Raw genomic sequence first — 20,562 nt, forward strand, 5'->3', positions numbered from 1 at the left:
CCGTGATTGATTAGCAATGTCTGCATGAACTTGGAAAAGCACAGTGGTACCATCCACTTGTCTTTCCAAGTTGAAAGTGTGTGGGATTATTACTATTATTATTATTATATTATTTCAAGGAAACCCAGAGTGAAGTTACATAGTTAAAGAAATACATATATATATATATATATACACACACACACACACACACACACACATATATGTGTGTGTAGAGAATGAGACATTGTATTTAATAACATGTCAACATATGCAGGTGTGACTTTCATTTTACAGCTACTTTAGGGGAAATGGAGAAAGAGACAAATGGGAGGAGAAATAGATGAGGATCAAAGAGGCTAGAGCCAGGAAACTGGACAACTAAGGGCTAAAACACTAAGGGTAGAAAAGCAAAGGTTCCTAAGCAGGTAGTAGAACGACCTGGGAGCACTCTCAGCTCACACACTGGGGGGACCACCCTAAACATTCCAACATGGAGAAGTTTTGTGTGGTCATGGGTCCATTAAGGAGACTACTCATCACCTCATGGCTTATTCCCTGCAGAATTCCTGGAGGAGCTGTTCATACAGACTTGTGATGTAGATGGTGTCCAGTAGGTTGACTCCTACCCTACTCACAGGGATCTCAGAAAAGGTCAAGTCTCCCTAGAAGGCCCAGCAGTGCTCAGCAGCCCATGAGCTCAGGAACCATGGCTAAAGCTCAGGAGATGAGACCAGCTCCATGCTGACCATCATCAGCGACGGAGACTCATGAGGTGTCTGGAATTCTAAAAAGGAGGTCACGAGTCCCAATGTTCAGACTTATGGGTGACAGAGGAAGGATTTGTGAACTTATTCCTCTCCTTCTTTGAGCCAGCAGGTGAGAAGGCATCAGGTGTGGGAGAAGGAGCTGATGTGTGCCCAGCACTGTGCCAAGCACATTGGTGTTTAATTTTCACTTGTTCTTCAAGAAAGCTGCTGATGCCTCATGTGACATTGGAGCTTAGTGAGGGTGAGTACTCTTCCCTGTTAGTAAATGCACAGTGAGAATTGAACCTGACTCAATTCCTTTTATCAGGAGATCATCTCAATCCCATTCTGCCTCCAAATGTAGGGAAGCTAGTATTCCTACTGGGGCCTGTGTCATAGAGGGCTCTGTTGATGGTATTGGGGTACAGCTCTACAGAATCAGTGAGGTCGGAGGGCTTTTCTAGCCATTCCTAATTCCACATGCATCCCAACCAGAACCTCTCCCCTCCCTGAGCCTGAGATCCCAGCCTACCGAACACCTGGTGCATACTGAATAGCGGTGTCCTCCAGATTCTACCACCAGAACTGCAACAGCGAAGAGTAGACGCTGGAGCACAGGGCTTTCTCTCAAAACCAAGACTGAGAGGGAACCAGAAGATGGTGTAATGGTTACATCACTGGACTCCCACAAAGTTGATCGCGGTTCGAGTCCTAGACCTGGTGGCTTAAAACTCATGTCAGGGACTGTGGCATGGTCATCTCCTTTGGGGGATTATTTCTCACTTTCTACCTCTCTGTCTCTCTAGCGAGCACATGCATCATATAGCAAAAATCTCTCTCAAAAACAAACAAAAACCAAAACTGAGAATGAGCAGGGTGCTCTGAAGATCCAATCATACACTCAAAATCAAGTTCTGGGCCACATAGGCTTTTGGGAGCAACCCTGTGGATCAAATCCTGGATAAGAAATCACAGAATTTAGAAATCAAGCCTCTCAGATATCATGCGGTTCAGTGGTCATAAACCCTAGATGAGTACTAAAATCACTAAGGGAACCTCTATACACTGCTGGAGGAAATGCAAAATGGTGCAGCTATTTTGGAAAACAGTCTGGCAGTGCCTCAAAAGTTGAACAAGGAGTTATAGAATAATCCAGCAATTCTACTCCTAGGCATATGCCCAAGACAAATGAAAGTATGTTCATGCAAAAATTCGTACATAAACACTCACAGCAATATTATTCAAAACAGCCAAACAATAGGGATAACTCAAATGTTCATCAACTGAAGAATGCACGAACAAGATGTAGTATATCCTTACAACAGAACATTAACCATGGGTCTGAAGAAATGACCCATGCTACGATATAAATGAATCTTGGAAACAATACTCTACATAAATGTTGGACAAAAAAGGCCACATGTTATAGGATGCCATTTATATGAAATGTTTAGAATAGGTAAGTCCTTAGAGATAGAAAGTAGTGTTTATGTAAAACTAGTGAAGATGGAAGAAATGCTGATTGACTGCTATTGGGTATAGCATTTTTTTAGGGGGTGTAGGAATGTTCTAAAACTAGATTATGTTAATAATTAATTGTGGGGACCAGCAGTTTGTGTAATGGCTATGTCACTGGACTCACATGTAGTCAGCCACGTTTTGAGTCCCAGACCAGGTGGCTTAAACTCACGCCGGGTGCATGTGCATGCATGCCCAAGATCCTGAGAGGAGAATGGAGGAGAAGGGATTGTGGTGTGGCCATCCTCCCTGGGGGGTGATTTCTCGCTTTCTGTCTCTCTGTCTCTCTCTGTCTTTCTGGCAAGTGCATGTACCCTATAGTGAAAACCTCTTTTTAAAAAAATTGTGTGATAGTTGCACAACTTGGTGAAAATGACAACACTGCATTGTACAATTTAAATTGGTGACTGCATGACATGCAATATGTATTTTAATAAAGCTGATTTTTTAAAAAAATGCCAGAGAAGATTTTGAAAAAATATCAAGGTCCCAGCCCTAACCTAGCTCAGTGACATCTAATCTAAGTCCAATGTGTAGCCAGGGCTGAGAGCCACTACTAGCCCAACCTCCTTGTTTTGCATATGGAGAGTGAAGTGACCGGGTCACACAGTGGGTAACTAGCTGAGCCTGGGATACAATCCAAGACTCCCGCCTCTCTGCTCGCTGCCCCAAGTGCTGTCCATCTGCTTCATCTCCCATCTGTCTTCGCTTCTATTTAAGGCAGCAAATGCACTCATTGGGAAAATCCAAGTCCTCCTCAGAAACCCACAGGCTGAGACATCCTTGTGTCTGCGTCTTGTCTTTGCAACCATACAGTAGGAATAAAGACTGTCCCATCACAAGCTTCCATGCCCTCCAAAGGTGCTAGGAAAAGTGCTAAGCACATAGCAGGTGCTAGCTAATAATACTTAGACTGAGTATAACATTAGATACAGTCAATAAATATTTGAGTGACAATTCTTATGGTGGATATCGTGCCAGGCATATAGGTAAAGACAAATGAGATGTTGCCTTTGCCCACAGGCTCACTGCTGCTTTGACTAAAGGGGAGCAGAGAGGGCTCCCCAACCTACCCTGGAAAGGAGCCAAGAGGGAAGATTTCCTGGGGTAGTGATGCTTAAAGTAGGTGAAGTGCTGGAAGATAAGGAAGAGTAAGCTGAGGGAGATTCTCCCATGTGCTGAGGCCTACAGTTGACTACACGCACTAAGTGGTGAGGGGAACTGCCTAAGCTCAATGTTGGCATGAGAATGAGTTTCTGCTTCTAGCATTTTATTTTTCATATTCAGATTATGAATGAACTCATTAGGAATGTGTATGTATAGATGCTCCTCAATTTATGATGCAGTTATGCCCTGATAAACCCATTGCAAATTGAAAATACTGTAATTGGGGCCAGCAGGTCGCACGGTAGGTAGACTGCTGAATTCCATATGGCCCATTATGCGGTTCAAGTCCTGAACTAGTGGCTTGAAAAAACATATATTCTATGAAATGCTACTCAGCCTTAAAACAAAACAAAACAAAACAAAAAACAAAACAAAAAAACAAGATCTTGGCATTTGATAGAAAATGGATGAATATAGAAGATTTACTGCTGAGTAAAGCAAGCCAAGCTATGAAAGAGAGACACTGTATGCCTCCACTTAATATTTACCGACTGCCCATACTTTATGGTGGAAACTGAAAGATTAGAGGATATAGAAGCATGGAAAATGGTTATGGATTCTGGATACTACGGGAAGAGGTTGGGAGAAGGGGGAGAGTGTGAGGAAAGAAAATTAAGGAGAAAGGGCCGGGCGCTGGACGGGCTCAGTGATGCTGGCCCGGCACCTGCTGCTCCCAAGGCCCTGATCCTGAGTGGAGGGCAGGACCAGGCGGACTGGGGCGGACTGGGGCAGACTGGAGCGGGACACACAGAGCCTGGCCCCTCTGCGAGGCTGGGAGCAGGCCTAGTGGCTGGCTGCGGGCAGGCAAAGCCCCTGGTAGGCTGCCGCGGGTGGAGGCTGAGGTGCTGCCTCTCTTTGTCTGCCAGGCGGAAATGTCCGCCGCCGATGCCCGCTACCTACCACTTACCACAGAGTGGAGCTGATGCTGCCGTAGAAGCTGAGGCCGCTGTACAACCATCCGGCAGGCCCCAGAATAGTTTTTTTCTGGGCTCCAATTATGAAATGGGGCCTGGTGTGTGCCGGCCTGGCTGATGTGGGGAGGCCTGCGGAGAAACTCAGCACGGCCCAGTCCACTGTCCTGATGGCCAGGGGCTTATTTGGTCAAGATTCTCATTTGTAATTATTCCAAAAAATTGGAGTCTGTTTGCTATTAATTTCTTTGTGGGAGCTGCAGGAGCCTCTCAGCTCTTTCACATTTGGAGATACAACCAAGAACTAAAAACTAAGGCAAACAAATAAGAGTGTTTCCGGTCACCTGAACACGCAACATGTGGACATGCCACTGGAACTACTGATGGTTTATCACAGTTATCAATAAGGCAGCGCTGACTGTGCCATCGTCTAGAGCGCATAAAGACCCCTAACTACGACTGGTAGCTAGTGCTTGATTTAGCAGAAAAATAAAGCAAACTTTGAATTAAAAAAAAAAAAAGAAAATTAAGGAGAAAAATAGAAAAGCAAGATATTTATGGGACACATAAAGTGTCCCATAAATTGTCTCTTGATAATGTATATGCATCCTCAACTGGACTGGTGTGAGGTATATTCATGTTGGGTGAATTTACTTTACAAGCTAAGTGATACATTGTGATTAAATGTATAAAATAAAAGAGAGAGAGAGAAGGAAAGAAAGAAAGAAAAAGAAAAGAAAAATAGAAGAAGAAAGAGAAGCAGAAAGAGAGAAAGAAAAAAACATGCTGGGCACATGTGCATGAGTGCTCACGGTCCAGAGAGGAGAATGGAGAAGAAATTGTGGTGTGGCCCTCTCCCCTGGGGGGGCGATTTCTTACTTCCCCTGTCTCCCTATGTCTCTTATTTGTGAGCACAAGTGCCCTACAGCAAAAACAAAAACAAAAAACTAAACAAAACAAGAAAACACAGTGTAAGTGGAAAACACACTGAATACACCTAACCTACCAAACCTCCTAGCTTAGCTTTACCTCTCTTAAATGTGCTCAGGACATTGACGTTAGCCTACAGCTGGGCAAGATCACCTCGCACAAAGCCGACTGTATATAAGATGTGTAACATCTCACATAATGCATCCTGTACTGACGGTGAAAAACAGAATAGTTGTATGGGTGCTTGAAGTGTGGTTTTTACTGAACGTGTATTTTTTTCACACCATCGTTAAGTCAAAAACAGTAAGTCAGGGACCACCTGTATATTGTGTGGTAAATTTCTAACTTTTTCTGCAATGAAGAACCATCATCCCCTCCTCCCCCAAATTCATCCCTGCCCCATGAACTCGAAGTGCCTTCTTTGCATCTGTCATCTTCTGAGCGCTCTCAGATCTGTCCCTGCTGTCCCCCTAAGTGCTCAGTTTCCAAGGAACTGCATTTCCCAGGCTCCTGCCTCTGGTTCTACAGGTTTGGTCAATGGGAGACACTGACAGAGATGGGGGTGGGAAGTGGGGTGGAGGCGGGGGTGGAGGGGTGGAAACGGGTAAGTCTGGGCATACCTCCCCATCTTTTATGCCTCAAGTGATGTTTCTGAGGCTCCAGCTCTCACTGGTCCAGCTGCCTGTGACCCTGCCTGTGACCCCCTCCCTGGTCCCTCCAGCTCCAGGAATAACAAGCAGGCTCTGGTTGTTGCTAATTTCAGGGCTGCCTCCCTGACCAATTTAGCTTCTTAGTTCTGTCATTGTGTATAACCAATGCCCTTATTAAATTCACTCTGTGAGGGGTCAGCAGGTGGTGTGGTGGTTAAGGCACTGGACTCCCACACAGTCATCCACAGTTCAAGTCCCGGACCTGGTGGCTTGCTTTCTCATTTTCCCTTTCTCTCTCTCTCTGGTCAAATGAAAAATAATAATAATAAGTAAGTAGACAATTCTTTTTTAAAAAGATTCCCTCCGTGAGAAATGCCTAGTTTCAGTTTTCCTGATTGCACGTGATTGATACACAATACAAACCTGTATCTGGTTCTTGACTCCTCACATTTTTACTGACCTATTTGTATTGCTAAATCAGTAACAGATTATTTTAATTACTTATGTTTTAATATGTGAAACACCTTCAAAGAGTTCATAGGGAATGTGTCTATGAAAACATTATGCATAGATTTTAAAGTTGGTTTTGCAAGAAAATGAACTTGCACTTTAATTCAATTTTTCTACAAATGTTTTAAAGTTCTCTCATATATTTTTATATCTGATATTGCAAATGTTATTCTCTTTCCCACATCATTTTTCTTTTCTCTTCTCCTCTTCTTCTGTTCTTTTTGTCTTGATTGTTACTACCAGGCCAGCCAGTGATGGTGGGTAAGATGACTGGATGCCACGGGGCTATCTGTGAAGTTCATGTCCCACATCTAGTGGCTTGGGAAACACACTGGACCCATGTGTGTGTGTGTGTGCCCAAAATCCCAAGAGGAGATTGGAGAAGGAATTGTGTCTTGGCCATCTCCCCTGGGGGCGCTCTCTCACTTTCTCTCCGTCTCTGGTGAGTGCATATGCTCTGTAGCAAAAGTTACCCCCCCAAAAAAAAATTCAAGTTACCATCAAAAAATTACACTGTAATTCAGATTTGAGATGTTAAATATTATGAATTAATTTGAGAGAATGTATTCATGAGGAACATGATATTTCTCTCCAATTACTCAGATCTTTTTTTATCTTTTTTTTTTTTTTTGGAGAGGTTTTTGCTATAGGGTGCGCGCGCTCGCCAGACAGAGACAGAGAGACAGAAAGTGAGAAATCACCCCCCAGGGGGGATGGCCACACCACAATCCCTTCTCCTCCGTTTTCCTCTCGGGATCTTGGGCACGCACGCACACGTGCCCGGCGTGAGTTTAAGCCCCCAGGTCCAGGACTCAAACTGCGGTCAACTACACATGGGAGTCCAGCGACATAGCCATTACACTAACTGCTGGTCCCTCAGATCTTTTTAAACATCCTTCAGTCAGAATTTTTTTTTCCTTTTGGTAGAGGACATATACATTCACCACAGAGACACAGAGAGAGACAGGGCAAGAGAGAGAGATGAGAGAGAGGGAAAGTGAGAAAGCAAACCCTCCACCTCCCTCCATGGGGAATGGTCACACTGCAATCCCTTCCTCGTTTCTCCCTCATTTGGGGATTTGGGACACACACACACACACACACACACACACAGTGTTTCGCAAGCCACAGAATCCATGCAGCCAGTCCTATGGTATCCAGCTACCTCAACCACCACACCACCAATCCAGTCAGGATTTCTAACTTTTCCATTCAGATATGGAACATATTTTATTAACTTATTCCTAGGTATTTTTCAATTTTGTCACAATCATTTCCCCCAATTGTTTTTATTTTTTTTGGAGAGGTTTTTGCTATAGGGTGCGCGCGCTCGCCAGACAGAGACAGAGAGACAGAAAGCGAGAAATCACCCCCCAGGGGGGGATGGTCACGCCACAATCCCTTCTCCTCCATTCTCCTCTCGGGATCTTGGGCACGCACACACACGCGCCCGGCGTGAGTTTTAAGCCACCGGGTCCAGGATGCGAACCGCGGTCGACTACGTGGGAGTCCAGCGACTAGCCATTATGCTAACTGCTGGTCCCAGTAACTGTTGTTTTCTGACAGAGCTTACAGGGTGGCCAGCCAGTCCCTCTACTCTTAACTAAGAATCCTGAAAGATCAGCATGATTTATGTAGAACAAATCTGTGCGGTTCCTAAGGAAACACTTCACCAAATGCTTAAAAAAGACGTTCTCAAACTTTCCTCAGTATCGCCTCTAAGCTCATCAGGCAAGTTTCGGGAATTTACTTTTCAAGAAACATGTCACTTTCCTGTCTATTCTCTGGCATTTCCCCAGGACTTCACAGATTTTCCAAAGGGAACTGATGCTGACTCAGCGATGAAAGTGCAGATTTTTTTTTTTCAATCTTTAGAAAGGACATTGAAGACTTGAATTAATCAGAAGAAGTGAAACAGTTCCTCACTAATCTCTCTCTCCTTTTTTCTTTTTAAAGATTTTTGCCATAGGGCATGTAGGGTCACCAGAGAGAGACAGAAGTTAGAAATCACCTTTTTAGGGGGTGGCTATAACCAAATCCTTCCCTTCCTACATCCACCTGCCTCAGCATCCCTGCTGGGACTACAGTCATGTGCCACCAAGCCTAGCTGTTTTTGTTTTTGTTTTAGAGAGATTTTTGCCATAGTGTGTACTCACCAGAGAGAACCAGAGAGACAAAAAGCAAAAAATCACCCCCTAGAAAGGATGGCCACACTGCAATACCACCTCCTCTATGCCCCTCTTGGGATTTTGGGCACACACACACACACCCAGTGTGAGTTTTAAGCTGCCAGGTTTGGGACTTGAACCACAGTCAACTACATGGGAGTCCAGTGACATAACCATTACGCCATCTGCTGGTCCCGCCCAGCTTTTTTTAAGACAGGGTCTCATTATGCTGCCCAGGCCATCCTTGAGCTCACAGTCCTCCCAAAGCCTCCCAAATTGCTAGGATTACAGGAACCTGCCACCATTTCTGGCCTTTAGGAAGGACTGTGGATTGAACCAAGGCTCCCGTGAGGTCCTGGCCTCTGCAGCTGGAGAGCACAATGTCTTAGCAGAATATGCCCACAGTTGGGCCCCTGGCTTCTCTCCCTGATAGCTAGGATTCAGTTTCCTTCTTCATTCTCTTCACTTTCTGCAGTTAGGATAGTCACTGTTTTTCTTCTTTTTTTAGATTTTTTTTTTTTTTTTAGAGAGAGATATTTTTGCTATAGGGTGCATGCACTCACCAGAGAGACAGAGAAACAGAAAGCAAGAAATCACCCTCCAGGGGGATGGCCACTCTGCCATCCCATCTCCTCCATTCTCCTCTCAGGATTTTAGGCAAGCGCACACACAGTGTGAGTTTCAAACATCTGGGTCTGGGACTTGGACTGCGGTCAACTATGTGGGAGTCTAGTGATATAACCACTATGCCATTTGCTGGTCTCTTGACTGGTTTTCTTCTTAAAAAGAGAAAAGTGGGCCAGGAGGTGGGAGGAAGGTAAAGCCCTGGATCCCACATGGCAGACTGCAATGGTTTGAGTCCCAGACCTGGTGGCTTGAAATTCATGCTGGGCGAATGTGTGTGTGTGCCTGAACCCCAAGAAGAGACTAGAAGAAAAGGGACAGTGGTGTGGCTATTCCGCCGGGGAGGGGGGTAATTTCTCACTTTCTCTCTCTCCCTCTCTCTCTGGCAAGTGCATGTGCCTATAGCGCCCCACCCCCCCCCAAAAAAAGATGAAGAAGAAAAGAAAAAAAACAGAAGAAGCTCTGCTTCTGTCCTGTTAATCTCATAATCATAGCTGTCATTAATTGTTCTTTTATTTTTTCTCCAACCAAATCATGAGTCTGTAGAGCTTTACAGTCCTTTTTAAATAAAGTCTTGTGCCCTTTTTTTGGATCATATGTCCTACTTTCCTTCTCTTTTAAATAGTTTTAAATTGTGGGTTTATCTGAGAGGTCCTGGAAAGCCCTCCTCTTTCAGATTATCTATGTTATATTTATGGCCCCATATGAAAAATGTCCCTTTTTAGATCTATCATTTTTTTAAAAAAAAAATTGCCAGAGGGCATGTGTGCTCCCTGGAGAGAGAGATAAAAGGAGAAAGCATCCGCCAAGGGGCATGGTCACATTGCAACCCCTTCTCCATATCTTCATCCTTTCAAGATTTGGGGCACGCACACACATGCACCCCGGGTACTTTTCAAGTCACTAGGTCTGGGAGTCAAACCATGCAGTTGACCATGTGGGACCCAGCTGCCTTAACAACCAGGTCACAATCTGGCCCACAGATCTTTTTTTTGCATTTAAAAAAAATCACCAGAGGGTGTTTGCCTTTGCCAGAGAGACAGACATGGAAAGAGACAGAGAGAGGACCTTCCCGCACCCAATGGTCTCTCCACTCTTCTCCATTTCTCTATCCTGTCTGGATTTTGGAAACACATGCACATGTGCCCATGGTGATTTTTTTTTTTTTTTTTTTTTTAATAATAATCTTTATTTCTTATTAAAAAATACTTTATTTACCTTTATTTATAGTTTGTTTTAATTTGACCAGCGAAAGACAGAGACAGAGAAAGTGAGAAATCAAGCTTCCAGGTCTGAGACTTGAACCTTGGTCAGCCACATGGGAGTTCACCACCTGCTGGCCCCAACCCATAGTATTTTTCAAGCTGCCTGAGCCGGGCTTCCAAATGCAGTCAGAGAGGTAGGCTCTGGCTCCCTTAACCACTAGGATACAAGGCTGATCCAATTCTGCCAGGTTGTCAGAAAAGTCATGACACATTTTTACATAGAAAAAATGTGTCATGACTTTTCCAAAAACCCAATATACTCTTAATTGAATTAAAGCATTAGGGAGATGCTGACAGAGTTTCCCAAATGATGAGCCTCAAAAGGGTTGCAACAGGCCAAACCATTTATTCTCCCAGTTCTTGAAGCAAGTGGACAGGACTTGGGAGCTTAGAGCATTAAGCCGGTTCATCAATACACTACACAAACACGTGAGGTCTTTCAAAAGCCCATGGAAAATGCATATTATGAAATAGCTATGCATGAGTTTCAAAATGTTTTGCAGCCCCAATTAATTAAATTTTTCAACATTTTGCAGTACTCTCATCTCCCATTTCCTATGTGTGCCAAGGACAAGCAAAAGCTGGGACTCAGCATTGCTAGGCCACAGCCAGTTTATCTGCCTGGAACGGTGGCTTTCCAACTAGGACTCTTAGCAGAATCCATTCCTGCACCATGTTTTCATAGCAGTCGGTGCCAGCCAGAATCACACCAACTGAACACTGGTGTGTTAATCATGCTTTTTGTTTTTAAATTTGCTACAGGGTGTGTGCACTCGCCAGGAGGTGGGGGTGGGGGTGAGAAATCGCCCCCAGGGGTTGTAGGCATGAATGCACATGTGCCCAGCATGTTTTCCAAGCCACTGGCTTTGGGACTTGAACCATGCTGTTGGCCATGTGGGATCCAGCTGCCTTAACCACATACCATCTGCTGGCCCCAATCACACTCTTTACTCACAGAGGGAAAAAAAAAAAAATCACCAAAACGAATGTTTTTGAGTATCCCACACTGTGCCATCAATCCATTTAATCCTCCAACAGCCATTTGAAGAAAGGACAGAGGTGGGGTTTTTTTGTTTTTGTTTTTGTTTTTTTGAGAGGTTTTTGCTATAGGGCAGGTGCGTTCGCTGGAGAGACAGAGAGACAGAAAGTGAGAAATCACCCCCCCAGGGGGGATGGCCATGCCACAGTCCCTTCTCCTCCATTCTCCTCTTGGGATCTTGGACATGCACGCACACGTACCCAGCATGAGTTTAAGCCACCAGGTCTGGGACTCGAACTGCGATCGACTACATGGGAGTGTAGCAACATAGCCATTACGCTAACTGCTGGTCTCAAGGACAATTATTATTATTATCCTTCTTTTATAGATAGGTAAACAGGAACAGAAAGATTAAGTAACATTCCCAAAGTCACACGGTAAATGGAAGGACCGAGATGTGAACCCAGCTGACCTGACTCTAGGACCCTGTGCTCTCTGAAGTGTTAAACAACACTGTTTCCGATTTGAATGAAAGGAGCAGTTTAATGATGCAAAAGGGGACAACTCTGCGGGGCAGCGGTAATACTCTGATCAAGAGAAGCCAGGTCCCACATGATGACTGTGGTTCAAACCCAGCCAGCCAGAACACACCTGGCACTGCTGAGTACCCAAGATCTGAGAGGCAGGAGGACTGGAGGAAAAGGACCAGACCCTGCAGGGGACACTCTCTCTCCTGTCTTACTCTAAAACATGTGTCCACGGGCTCCATCATGAGTAAGGAAAAAACACGATGAAAATAAACCTGACTGGTACTTAGTTTTGGCTTTGTTGCGGCTTAGCTTTGTGACCTTAGGTAACTGACTTATCTGAACTCCAGACCCTGCATTTTTGGCCAATTTCTTAAGCATTGACATGCCAGGAACTACAGCTCGGTGATATAACTTGATCTCTGCTATGACCTAGTAAGCAGCGAGAAGGAGCATCTACTCATCCTGGTTTCCAAGATACCTGTCACTTATTTCACTTTTAATTTAGTAGAGACCAAACAGACCAACAAATTGTTACGAGTTCTTATTGAATTCAGTGCAAGCGTATTATTTGGCAGTAAGTAGCTGAAGATATTTGAAACATTGTACTTTCTCCTAATGGGTTTGAGGAGAAAACTGTATCAACATTTTAGAAATGTGACACATTATGAATGTTAGGTCTGCTAATTAGAGATGATTTCTAACAGTAACTTTTATTTTTAAAAAGCGACTACAGAGAAAGATGACTCTATCTCATTTTTCTCTTGTTTAAAAAGGTCAGAATTACATTTTAAAACGTGATTTAAATTCCTTGATATAGACTATAATTGGCAGAAGGAAATTTTCCCAGTGTGTATTTCTTTCAAGAAATTTTCCAAGCAGTCAACTTCCTCATCCATTCTAGTATTGGCAAAGGTGACCTTGGAATCCAGACTAGAGGTCTTGCTTTTTATTTTTTAAAGAGAAATTTTTGCTATAGGATGTGTTCACTTGCCAGAGAGAGAGAGAGAAAACAAGAAATCACCCTCCTAGGGGGGGATGGCCATGCCACAATCCTGTCTCCATTGTCCTTTTAGGATTTTGAGCATGCATGCACATGCACCCAGCGTGAGTTTGAAGCCACTGAGTCTGAGACTCAAACCATGATCGAACATGTGACAGTCCATGACATAGCCATTATGCCATCTGCTGGCCCCAGGTTTGTTTTGATCAGTCGATTCGCTACCTGGAGCCAAAGATGGCTGCTTCTTCAACATTCCAGTACTTGGCCCGGTGCAGAAGCAAAGCAAATTCTTATTTAAAGCAGTAGCTTTAGTGCATTAAATTTTAATTCTTCTTAGGTAATTTATCAAGTATCTATTTATAAAAGCTTACTTTGCTTATGAGTTCCCTAATTATTAACTAAAATGTGTCATGTCTATAAAACTGTAAACTATTCCACATCTGGAAGGATGAGATCCTAAGGTTCCATGGTTGCTGATCTCTGTGCTGTCTGAGCTAGAGAAGGACATGGGCCTACTCTGTTTAATTATTCGGTGTGTGCCATAGGGTGCGTGCACTTGCTGGAGAGAAATCATTCCCCATGGGATTTCCTCCATTCTCCTTTTCGGATTTTGGGAACATACACACACACACACACACACACACACACACACACATGCACTCAGTGTGATTTTCAAGCTGCAGGGTCTGGGACTTGAACCATGCTCGGCCATGTGGGAGCCAGCATCTTAAAACAACTTGTCACCTTAGGCCCTGTGCTTCTATCTTTGAGTACGGAATTTTCCTTTGGAGAACTGTCATCAAATGATTCCAGTGAATGGCTGTATGCTGGTAGGGAGGCCTGAAATTTCTGTGCCAGAAGAACCCTTTGCCTTGGTGTTAAGCTGCCTTGTTTTCCAATGGCTTTCCTCGTCTGTGTCTTCACAGGTGTGCGTGTGTGCACAATCGTGTGCCACTGAGGCACTGAGCAATTCAGTGGAAGGGCTCTATAATTTTGTGGTGAGACCTAGGATGTTGGCAATTTCAGGTCAATTTCAAGACTGGAGTCCAGATAATTACTATTTCATAAATTCATTCTTGCTCAAAGACTTGGGACTAAGAGTCCATTCAATCTTTTTTTTTTTTTAAGTATTTAAAGAATTTTTATTTAACTTATTCATTTATTTATTTTTAATTTGACCAGAGAGAAACAGTGAGAGAGAGAGAGAGGAGAGAGAGAGAGAAGAAAGCAAGCCTCCAGGTCCAGGGCTAGAGCCTTGGTCGGCCATATGGGAATTCAGTGCCCTTAACCACCACGCCACCTGCTGGCCTCCATTCAATCTTTATACTGCCTTAAAAAACAAAAAAAACAAAAAGCCGGCGGGGCCAGCAGGGGGCGTGGTGGATAAGGTGCTGGGTGTTCCCACATGGTTGACCATGGTTTGAGTCCTGGACCTGGTGGCTTGCTCTCTTACCTCCTCCCTCTCTCTCTTTCTCTGTGTGTATCTCTCTAGTCAAATTAAAAATGAATGAATGAATAAATAAAGTTAAATACTTTACCAAAAAAAAAAAAAAAAGCCAGGCATGGTGGCACAGCCATTGATACAACGCTCCCTGATGGTGAAGCCATCTAGGAAGGTCCCGGGCACGTGCACATGCCTATGATCTAGGCTGGGTGCAGTGGGGGGAGGATCATGGCATTATGAACTGTTGTGGGTTCTCATTTCCCTCTCTCACATGGAAAAAATAAACTTAAAAATAATCCAGACAGACACAAATAAACTTCTGTTCCTTTATCGCTTTCCCTTCTTGGTTTCTTAGATTTTTTTCGGTTTCTCATTTCTGTGTTCACATGTCCCCTCTCTTTGCCTTAAATGGAGGTTCATTTTTTCCTCGTTCAGGTGGGTGACAGCATTTTAACACTCGCCCCTAACCACTGTCGTAAATGCAGCCCCAGATGGTATGACAGGGGAGCCCTGAAGGACAATGAGACAAAATGACCATCGTCGTGAAAGCTCAGCTGCTCGTGTATAAAATAATGTCCACGTGGCAAGTTCTTTATCATCCACGATAAAGCCTGAAAACGCTATGGCGGACTCTGACCCGAGCTGGGAGTGTTATTTTCCCACTCTCTGGATACAACTTACCCAATGCATGAAATTAAAACATTATTCATTGCAGAATGCAGGTCAGGTTGGATGACTAAAGTGCATTAGCTGTTCAGGGTACATTTTAGCCATTCTAATTGCACAGGATACCAGTATGAGCCAGGGTTGTGGCTGAACTCTGGGTCCATGTTTTCGAAGGGATGCAGATGAGGATTAATCTATTCTGGTGTTAATGCTTAAAATCTCAAACGACCCTCTCTCTGTCCCCCAATTCTTGTACATTTTCCAGAAGCTGCCATTATAAACATCCTTATTTAGTATCAGAGGCCATACACTGGGCCTAATTTTAAGGGCTTGTTGGTTTAATTGCCTTGAATATAGATAGTGTCCATTATTCAGCCACACAATGAGGCTGGCTGAGCCGTTAGCATAGCAACATCCCTAACTTTTGAGGTCTCAGCTGCAGAAAATGTTTAACCACTCACCATTCAGCAGGGGATGATTTGGTAGGTTTCTGTGGGCTTCTTATAACAGGAGCCTACGGGGATGTTCCTCTAATTATTTTAACCCTATTTTAGTGGATTGCCTAGACTACAGTAGTTTTGGTATTTTAACTTCTTTTTTTTGGAGAGGTTTTTGCTATAGGGCGCATGCGCTCGCCAGAAAGACGGAGACAGAAAGAGAAATAGAAAGCGAGAAATCAGCCCCCAGGGGAGATGGCCAGACCACAATCCCTTCTCTTCCTTTCTCCTCTCGGGATCTTGGGCACGCATGCACATGTGCCCAGCATGAGTTTAAGCCACCGGGTCCGGGACTCGAACCGCAGTCAACTACATGGGAGTCCAGCGACATAGCCATTACGCTAACTGCTGGTCCTAACTTTTGCAGCTTCTTCTCCAATAAAATTGCTGGCGAATCTTGGGCTGTGGCTGCCATTTTCTAGGTCCAATACTTTAGAACTTCAATTGTAACTAAATCTGTCCTTTTTTGGTCAAGCAGACCAGGGAAATTCATGATGTCTGCATGGGTTATTTAAGAGTTTGAGTGGAAAGTTCTCAATCAACTCCCAAACAGAAAAGGAAACAATTACTTTACCGCTGCTATTTTTATGCTGCCCATATCCCTTTTCACCTCTCCAGGGCAGTATCATGCTGTTACCTGAACTTCTGGAAATTTACTTTCAAAAAATGTTTTTGGTCTAGCCACGGTGGCGCGTGCTGCTAAGATGCTGCGCTCTGCAGGCTGGGACCACGTGGGAGGCCTGGGTTCAATCACTGGTCTAACATAAAAGGCCTGCTGGCACCGTGGGGTGTAAGCCCAGCAACTGGGGAGGCCAAGGCAGGAAGATCGTGAGCTGGAGGCCTGCCAGGGCAACGTAGAGGGACCCTGCCGAAAAGAGAAAAAAAAAAAAAACCAGAGGAGCTAGGTATGTGGCGTGCACCTACAGTCCCAATTACTCGGGACAGTGCGGTAGGAGGATCACGATATAGTAAGACCCTGTCTTCCCAGCTTTCCTTCCCTTCGTCCCTGCTAAAATGACCTGGTTAATTGCACTTCATCAGTCTGATCTCTACTGAAGAGCACGATTCAGGAATGGGAATTTCTGATAGTGTACAGAGAACAACAAATGACATTCAGAAAGATGAAAACGCGTGCAACCTCGCTAATAGAGAAATATAATTGAAACAGAAATGCTAGCTTTTACCCACTGGAATAACAGAAGTTTAAATAGCCTGCAAAGGCTATATGAGCTTGCTTCTCATGATTAATCTATTTGGCACTGTCATATTCACTAGTGTGTGTGTGTGTGTGTGTGTGTGTGTGTGTGTGTAGAGGGGGGGAGATAGAGTGGTATCTTTGGAGAATTTCCCTAGACAAGATCCAAATTATATGCACACATTTTTTGACTCAGCAATTTTATTTCTAGGGAATTTGTTCTACATGTAGATTTGTTCACATGCACAATGTATAAGAATAGCAACATAACTGTAATATTAGGGAGATGATGCAGCCTAAATGTCCATCAATATTGACTGATGACATAGTGGTTAGATTGAAGGACTCCCACATGGTTGACCGCAGTTTGAGTCCTAGACCTGGTGGCTAGAAAATCATGCCAGGCGTGTGTGTGTGTGCATGCCCAAGATCACAGGAAAATGGAGGAAAAGGGATTGCAGTGTGGCCATCCCCCGCTGGGAGCTGATTTCTCACTCTCCCTCTCACTGTCTCTCTCTCTCCAGGGAGCGCATACACACTATGGCAAAAACCTCTAAAAAAAAAAAAAAAAGATTGGTTAAAAAAATACATATGCTTGTTTATACACAGAAGAGCTGTAGATTAACAAAGAAATGCTAACAAATGTTTACCTCCAAGGGAGGACTAGAGAATAAGATGGAAAGGGACAGTCATGTTTAGATATTTTTGCTTGAATTTTTGCCACGGTTACTTATTTTAAAAAATAAAAAAGCACAGGGACCAGCAGTTAGCGTAATGGCTATGTTGCTGGACTCCCACGTAGTCGACCGAGGTTCAAGTACTGGACCCGGTGGCTTAAAACTCACACCGGGCATGTGTGCGTGCGTGCCCAAGATCCCAAGAGAATAGAGGAGAAGGGATTGCGGTGTGGCCATCCCCCCGGGGGGGTGATTTCTTGCTTTCTATCTCTCTGTCTGGCAAGCACATGTGCCCTATAGCAAAAAACCTCTCAAAAAAATTAAATAAATAAAGCTAAAAAAAGTAAAAAAAAGCACAGTGGTTTCCTGTATTATTAACTTTCTCCTTGGTCTCCTTATAGTTAAAAGTATCTTCTGCTTTGTCTAAGATGAAACCCCACGTTAGAAAGTTGAGAACTGAGCTTTGTTTAAATTCTCCAAACCTTTAAGTCTCAATTGTACCAGAGGAATGGATTCTCAGCAGTCTCACCAATTCCTTAACTCTATGCCAAATTTGTCATTTGCAGATGGGAAAGCACTGTCCACATTCTTCCTGGACAGTTAGTTCCTAATATTCTTAGACAGAAATATCATTTTTATTTCTCTTTTTATTCTCTCTCAAAAGATCCCTATGGTGTGTCCGCTCTTAGCTTGTTAGTTTCAAAGAGATATCTTTATGTATTGCGTTAACACTCTTCCATTGGATCTTTCCATTGGAACCAATGGTCCCTTTCCATTGCTAAACTTAGACTGTATGTCTCAACTCATCGATCTTTAAGATGCACTGTTTCTTGAGCAAGACTCTGAATCTTGCTGGCCAGTTTCTCTCCACATGAACAGCTAAGGCTTTTCATCTCAGAAACCACTAACAATTGCTACCAGGGGCAAAGCATCTTACATACATAATTTCATTTGATTTTGGGATCAAGAAAACGAGGCATAAGAAGAAACTGGTCAACAGTCCCATGGCTAGTAAGTTGCAAAGCTGAGATTTCAGATTCCAAAGTGTCCATAGCTCACCCAGAGAACTGCAGCAAAATCAGAACACCACGTTGCTGACTTTAGTCTGTCTCTCACCTGGCTTGCAATGTCCTACCATTTTGCTTCTGTGAATTCTCACCTGTTTCCCACCATGGATGCCAATCTTGGTGCAGGTCCTTTGGTGGGTGTGTCCACACGCCCTGTCCTTCGCCAGCACTAGAATCACTAGTCCCTTACTTTTTTAAGTGAAGAGAACAGAACAATGACATAGACTTGGTCTCGTAGACGTGCTGGGGGTGGGGGTGTTTAATGATGAAATAAAGCCATATAAAGAACCATTGGAATTTCCATTCTTTTGTTTTACCATGAGCCTGAGAAAGTACAAAACGGTGCTGAACAGACAGATCCAGTTACTTATGATGTTATCCATTTCCTTTTGAACATTATGCCTACTTAAAAAAGAAAAAAAAAAAACGATAAGGAAAAGTAAGCCTCCGTGTTAAAATGGAGCCGCTGACAGGGCGGGGCCTGGCTGTCGGGGCACAGATGGCACAGGTAGTAGGGTGCTGCTTTGCAATGCTGGAATGACATGACGACCAGACTTGGCTCCTGGTCAACCTGAGACATGCCAGTGCCTGTTCTCCCATGATCTGGGTTGACTAGAAGACAGGGAGATGGGGACCTTGACGTGACAAGCCCCTTTTGGAGGTGCCTTTCTCTCTCATGAAATAGACAAGGACAGACATAACCAGGTAAGCGCTTTCACAAAATGAGGTCTTGCCTCTGCCCACCTTGGACTTTTTGGGGGCGACGGGTAAAACGTAGGCTCTTAGATCTCATTTCCAGGTACTGAGAGTCCCAAATCAACATTTTTAATAACGTGTCCAAGCCATTCTTCGGTTCCGTAAGTTTGAGAAAAGTTATCTTTCTGCAGTTACTTAGAATGTCTTGTTAAGACTCAGCTGACGTCAATCACGTTTGCCTTTTAAATACCCCCAGGGCTTCTTAAAATGGGCCATTTTTCATGTGCAGGAGACTTTCTTTTAACAGTGGTCTGCTTTTTCTTCCATCCTTCCCCCCCATGCCTTGGCTCTGCATTTGCCCATTGCCTCCTGTCAGGAAATGGCAGAAGCAAATCCTCCCAGGCCAATTTAAGGTGTTTACTTGTTATGTTTGGAAAACTTGGTCAGTGAGGGAATTGACTTAGAGCTAAGTTTGAGAAATATTGATCTAAAGGGATCAATATGGCTATCCAGGGAGTGCTTTGATGAGCTCAGACTTGAAAGGACTAGTTAAAAGCTGCAAAGTCAAGGGCACGAAAAAGGCTGTCATCAGTTATGTTCAGAGCAAGATCCAGAAGGTTGGAGTCACTGACCTGGAAGGATGGTGCAATACTAACAGGCTAGAAAAACAAAAAGAGAGCTTCTACCCTGCGCTTGTTCCTCCATCTTTGCTGTTAAGGAAAACCTTCAGTGAAATGGTAGACCAAAAAGTCAAACAGACAAGAAAAGGTAAAGACGTAGGTGATTACCTTGGCACGATTTCAAGACTTCTGTCCCATATGAATTACACCAATCTGACAACATTGCCAATTCACGGTTTGATATTCGGAGGGAGTCACGGAAACATGAATGGATGACAGAGGCCAGTAAAAACCAAGTTTCAAAAATACTAAAAAAATTAATTCCGTTAGTCATGGAATAGTGAGCTTGATTTTGCTGTCAAGTTGTACTCCTGAAGAAATTATTAGTTCATGAGTTCTTGGGAAGCAGTGGAGTGGATTATTTAATATATGGACGGGTTCACTGAGAACGAACAGGGCTTCATTTCTGTTTTTGAAAATGGTATTATTGGTGAATGAATGAATGCCTGTATACAAAGAGTTCTCAGACTCGGGGAGTGTTACCAGACCACTGAGGTGGGGTGGTGTAGTTAGGGAGGAAAAGGGTAAACAGGGTTATTGGATCGTAGAGGTTGTTGATAGATGAGGTTATTAGTTACTCATAATGTATGTTGGGGGTGTGGGCAGTTGTTTGTCTGCTGGTGGTGATCAAAGACATGGTTAGCAGGCCACTGGTGGGAG

The 20,562-nt window shown here is 43.8% G+C and overlaps 1 protein-coding gene and 1 pseudogene across 1 annotated transcript in view; one reads left to right on the forward strand and one right to left on the reverse strand.

Moving 5' to 3' along the window:
* The window catches only part of EPB41L4B (erythrocyte membrane protein band 4.1 like 4B), a gene marked incomplete at its 5' end in the record, with an annotated part of 173,769 nt that overhangs the window by 49,915 nt on the left and 103,292 nt on the right, over window positions 1-20,562 (reverse strand).
* LOC102494696 (mitochondrial pyruvate carrier 2 pseudogene) lies at window positions 4,286-4,703 on the forward strand (annotated as a pseudogene).

Source organism: Tupaia chinensis, unplaced genomic scaffold (assembly GCF_000334495.1).
Source record: "Tupaia chinensis unplaced genomic scaffold, TupChi_1.0 Scaffold000081_1, whole genome shotgun sequence".
NCBI classification, from domain to species: Eukaryota; Metazoa; Chordata; class Mammalia; order Scandentia; family Tupaiidae; genus Tupaia; species Tupaia belangeri.